Source organism: Bos mutus, chromosome 6 (assembly GCF_027580195.1).
Source record: "Bos mutus isolate GX-2022 chromosome 6, NWIPB_WYAK_1.1, whole genome shotgun sequence".
NCBI classification, from domain to species: domain Eukaryota; kingdom Metazoa; phylum Chordata; class Mammalia; order Artiodactyla; family Bovidae; genus Bos; species Bos mutus.
The window spans coordinates 25,863,465-25,869,464 of record NC_091622.1 but is presented as its reverse complement, the minus strand read 5'-3'; the positions used below and the strand labels follow the sequence as shown (position 1 = coordinate 25,869,464).

Sequence of the window (6,000 nt, the reverse complement as noted above, 5' to 3'; positions counted from 1 at the left end):
CCACTTAGAGAAGTGACACTTTATTTATTTAGTGACACTTTAAGTGTCACTAAAATAAAACTTGTCAGTTATGGATAATTTAGCACTGGACCTAATAGAAGGAATAAAGGACATCTTTTCTCCTATTTTTACTTGAATTAAAAAATGCCAACAATGAAAAAAAATCCCAACAATGGATCTCTAGCCTTAATATACTTAACCTGCTATGCGTTTGTAACCAATCACAAATTGATTGTACTAGAAGAGATTTCTTAAAAATATATTATTTATGAGAAGAGCTTGTGTGGACTTGTAAGAAAAAAATTTTTAATGTATATATAATTTATGTGTACTCATTAAATTGAGGCCACATTTTTAAAAACAACCACATCAAAGAAAATATGGGAGAAAGCTGTATCTCAGCATCTTTTAGACACTTGAGAATAACAATCTACATTTTATTAATTTTTAAATACTTTTCACTTACATTTTAAAGTTGTACCTCTTTCATCCCTTCATTTCTAGCCTGTAGTTATGCTTCATAGGAACAATCATGACAATGACAACAGCCCTTGCCATGTGCTAAAGGGCTTACCTGCCCTGCCTTGCTTCTTCATTAAAAACAAACCCGAGGGACATCACTAATTATTAGAGACATGTAAATAAAGTTACAATGAAGTAACACTTCACACTGGCCAGATGGCCATCATCAAAAAATCTACAAACAATAAATGCTAGAGAGAATGTGGAGCAAAGGAAACCTTCCCACACTATTGGTGGGAACATAAACTGGTACAGCCACTATGGATAACAGTATGGAGGTTCCTTAAAAAACAAAAACAGAACTACCATATGATCCAGCAATCCCACTTGTGGGCATATATCCAGAGAAAACTCATACTTCAAAAAGATACATACACCTCAATGTCCATTGCAACACTATTTAGAATAGCCAGGACATAGAAGTGACCTAAATGTCCATCAACAGAGGAATGAAGAAAGATGTGGTACACATATACAAGGAATATTAGTCACAAAAAAGAACAAAATAATGCCATTTGCAGCAACATGAATGGACCTAGAGATTGTCATACTGAATGAAGTCAGACAGAGAAAGACAAATATCTTATATGTAGAATCTTAAAAAAAAAAAAAAAAAAAATATACAAATGAACTCATCTACAAAAAAAAAATAGAGTCACAGGTGTAGAAAATAAGCATCTTTATTTTTGTGGGTACAGGGGGTAAGGGGTTGTGAGAGATAAATTGGAAGATTGGGATTGACATATACATACTACCATATATAAAATAGATAACTAATAAGGGCCTACTGCATAGCACAGGGAATTCCGCTCAATACTGCACAGTGGCCTATATGGGAAAAAAACCTGAAAAAGAGTGAATATATGTACGTATATCGATATAACAGATTCACTTTACACCTAAAACTAATACAATGTTGTAAATCAACTATACCCTAATAAAAATCTAAAAACAAAAAACTGAGGGACGTTCCCTGGTTGCCTAGTGGTTAGGATTCTGGGTTCTCACTGCCGAGGGCCCAGGTTCAGTCGCTGGTTGGGGAACTAAGATCCTGCAAGCCATACAGAGCAGCCAAAAAAATTAAATTAAAAAAAAAAAGAAAAAGAAACATCAAACCTGAGGATTCATTAGTATTTAATATATGCTAAAAGTAGATTGTTCAATAAATGATCGTGAGAATATTGGTTAACTCTTTGGGAAATAAATATTAGATCTTTACTTTGAAGTATGCTGCTGACGTCGCTTCAGTCGTGTCCAACTCTGTGCGACCCCATAGACAGTTAGCCCACCAGGCTCCCCTGTCCCTGGGATTCTCAAGGCAAGAGCACCGGAGTGGGTTGCCATTTCCTTCTCCAATGCATGAAAGTGAAAAGTGAAAGTGAAGTTCCTCAGTCGTGTCCGACTCTTAGTGACCCCATGGGCTGCAGCCTACCAGGCTTCTCCTTCCATGGGATTTTCCAGGCAAGAGTACTGGAGTGGGGTGTCATCTCCTTCTCCGACTTTGAAGTATAATTCAGACTAAATTCCAAATAAATTAAACATCCAAGATAAAAACAAAAGAACTGGCTAATCAGTCTTTGGAGGGAGAAATCTATTATACACGAAATGACAAAGGTGGAAAATATTAAAAAGATTTAACAAAGATTCACAATCTAAATGTTAAAAACTCTTGTTGATTCAATATACACATATGTAAAAGGAAAGATAAATGATATTTTAGGAGAAAATCTTTGTAGCATATGTGAAAAGTGATTATCATTAATATATAAAACTGGCCTTTCAGGTAAATAAGGAGGAACTCATCAATAAGAGAAATAGAGAACATAAAGGAGAAATTCCCAGAAAAAAAAGGCAAAGACTAAATACAAATATGAAAAAATGTTATTTTCATATAAATAATTTGGTGAGATATCATTTTCAAACCCAAGTGGCAAGCGTAAGGGAAGCTGGCATTCACCCAGCAAGCTGGCAGGAATGAAATGGGTACTTTTCTGGATAGCAATGAGGTGGTGAGTGATGAGTGATAGTTGCTCAGTCACGCCTGACTCTTGCAACCCCACGGACTGTAGCCTGCCAGGCTCCTCTGTCCATGGAACTCTCCAGGCAAGATTACTGGAGTGGGTTGCCGTTTCCTTCTCCAGAGGCTCTTCCCGATCCAGGGATCCTGCATTGCAGAAGAGTCTTTACCATCTGAGCCACCAGGGAAGCCTACTATTAAGAGACCTTTCTAAGTATAAAGACAGGTCAACTTAAAAAGTATCAGCAGATACATGCTTGACTTTATCTTATAATCTATAGACAATACATTAGAATATGTAATGAATCCATACACCTTTTCCAAAGGAATACCCAAGACAGAAGTAGCAATAAAGTTATAAATGACCGTCATCAATCAGATGAAATAATTTAGATGAAGCTTTTCTCTCTTGAAGAAACAGGGACTGGGCAAGTGGTCAGGAAGGAAATACAATGTGCTTTTACCTTTGTATGAAAAATAATGTTCAGTTTCACATTGTTGAACATAGTTCTGTTTTTGCCAAATAAATCCTCTACTTCAAATTACTGTCCAAATGCTTTATTAAAACTCTGCTTCTGGCCTTTGTTTTGGAATCTGTTACTTTTGTTGCCACCTCTTGATCGCTGTGCCAGCGCTGTGAATCATGCCACTTTTCCTGTACTTCTGTTACCGATGCAGTAGGGATATCAAAGCAAACACCCTGCTTTCCTTTAAGACCATTCCCTTCACTTTGGAATCAATATCCTCACCTAGCTGTTCTTTAAGTTCTTTCCAAGCATAACTAATGTTTGGCATTTCAATTGAGCACCACAAAATCATGGTCACAAAGCCCGCTTCTGAGTTGATCAAGGAGTGCTGGTCTACCGACGTGGCACCGGAAATGTGGGCCAGGGCTGCTGCCAGGGCTTCCACAGCTCCCTTCTCAGTCAGCTTCTCATCTGACTGCTTGAAGTGGGAGGCACAGAGTCCAAGAGCCTGATGGCATCTTTGCTATAAGATTTTATTATCTCTGTTGCAGAAAGAACACCTATTCATTTAAATTTAATTCCCGCTTTTTGCTCCACTTGGGCTAACTGGTATTCTTCTTTGTGCTGGTAAAAGCAGATGCAAACCCTGGTCCTCCCAGCTCTACCTGTTCGCCCAGAACGATGAATGTAGGATTCAGCACTCTTTGGTGGAGAACTTTGAACAACCAGAACAATCTCAGGGATGTCTAATCCATTTGCAGCAACATTGGCTGCAACCAAAACTCCAAAATCACCATTTCTAAATCCTTTCAGGGTGATTTCCCTTTGCTTTATGAAATGTCTCCATGTAATGACTGGGCATCCTGTCTTACAACCACATTCTGTGACAACTCCTGGGCTTCTTTCTTCATTTCACAAAATATGATAGTGCGTCCTTGAAAACCACTGTACACTCAGCTCACATCTCCAATGACTGCTGCCCTCTGAGTCCAGTGGCACTTGATAGCCAAATGCTCTACAGTTATTGCCGTTTTCTGCGTCTTTTTACCAATCAGGTCCACTTGTTCATATGTAGATTTCATGTATTTCTTAGCAATATTATACACCCAATAGGGGCAAGTTGCAGAAAAAAGCAGTTTGGGGATTGTCTTCTGAATCTTTCTTGTCTACCACACATAAAAAGCCCTGTTCTGGCCTCTGAGCTTTGTTACCTGTGGCCCCTTTCAAGGAGGGTCTGGGCAATTCTCCCATGTGCCAGGCACCAAGTGCTGGGCTAGAAGGAGAGCGTAGGTCTTCAGCAACCAAGGAAAGGAGGTGCCTGAGGACACACACAGTGATGATAGATTGCACTACCTTCAGTTTTTATATGTTAGAAGTTGCATGTGTAAATCGTATGCCTGCCGCGCTATTTATAGGTGTTCGAATCACAACCTTGCACACTGCAGCAACTGAGGAATCACTAAGGAGTCAGTTAATTAATAGAAGTTGCACAGCCGGCTACAAGAAAGATGCCAAAGGAGAAACCAAATCAACAAAGAAGTGTTTATTCCTTGTAAGGAAACTATGCTCCCCAAATTCAAGATATACGTCAACTTAGAGGAGATGTCTAAGGCAAGAAAGCAGGAAAATATTCTATTCTTTCCCTCCTCTTTGGAAGTGTGTTTTCAGGTTTTCCTAAGAGATATTATTTTTCATGAGTAACTTCATCTGACAGACAACGAGAATATTCTTCTTTGTTGGTTAGGGTCAGGAGGTTGTAACTTCTTCTTGTATCATCTTGGTGGAAAGGACTCTCTGAAGCCACTTGCAACCATACGTTGCTGTAAGACCTTGAGTTGTGGGGCACAGGAGAACAATGGACAAAGAATAAACACAGGATGTGTTCTTCACTCTGCGTTGTTTAGTGTTCAAAGAACACCCTGAGTAATGGCTGCTGGCACCACAGTGACAGGCATTCACACGTGTGCTGTGCCCTATTTTGAGGTCTGTGAGAAATAGGCAACCAAAGGAAGTCTAGACCTGGGTACCTTCTCTTTGCTCGGTTTTAAGGAGAGCTGAAACTGAGTCCTGTGAAGTGTCATAAGAAACTTGAAATCAGGGTTAAAACTTTCCAGCATGCATGGTGAAAAAAATTATCACAATAACAACTTCAATGTGTTAAATGAGGCAGCATATTTAAAAAAAAAAAAAAAGATCAGAGGTTTGGGATTAGACCTAGTTCAAATTCTTGTTTGTTTCTTATTGGAGGTGTAGCCTTCACCTCAGTGAATTTCAAGCTCTTTGCTATAAAATTGGAATAAAATCATGTATCAAAAAATTCATAAGGTGCAAAGAGCTTCATGCTGCATTTTCAAACACACTCTCTCATTTGATCTTTGCAAGTACAGTTGAGAAACCTGAGGCTCAGAAATTGAAATGTTAACAGCTTGTACAACTCAATAACAAAACAACAAACAACCCAACCAAAAAATGGGCAGAGGACCTAAATAGACATTTCTCCAAAGAAGACATATGGATGGCAAACAGACCCATGAAAAGATGCTCAACATCACTGATTATTAGAGAAACACAAATCAAAACTACAATGAGATACCACCTCACACCAGTCAGAATGGTCATCATCAAAGTGTCTGCAAATAACAAATACTAGAGAGGGTGTGAAGTAAAGCAAATCCTCCTACATTGTTGGTAAGAATATAAATTGGCACAGCCACTATGGAGAACAGTATGGAGGTTCCCTAAAAAAAAAAACAAAAAAAAACAAAAATAGAACTACCATATGATCCAACAAATGGAAGGGAAAAAAGTGGAAGCAGTGACAGATTTTATTTTCTTGGGGTCCAAAATCATTGCAGACTGACCACAGCCATGAAATTAAAGATGCTTGCTCCTTGGAAGTAAAGCGATGGCAAAGCTAGACAGGGTATTAAAAAGCAGAGCTATCACTTTACCAACAAAGGTCTGCATAGTCAAAGCTATCATTTTTTCCAGCAG

At 38.6% G+C, this 6,000-nt stretch overlaps 1 pseudogene; it reads right to left on the bottom strand.

Annotated features, from left to right (window-relative positions):
• Positions 1 to 3,081: 3,081 nt before the first annotated feature.
• LOC102265394 (nucleolar RNA helicase 2 pseudogene) lies at positions 3,082 to 4,257 on the bottom strand (annotated as a pseudogene).
• Positions 4,258 to 6,000: the final 1,743 nt, after the last annotated feature.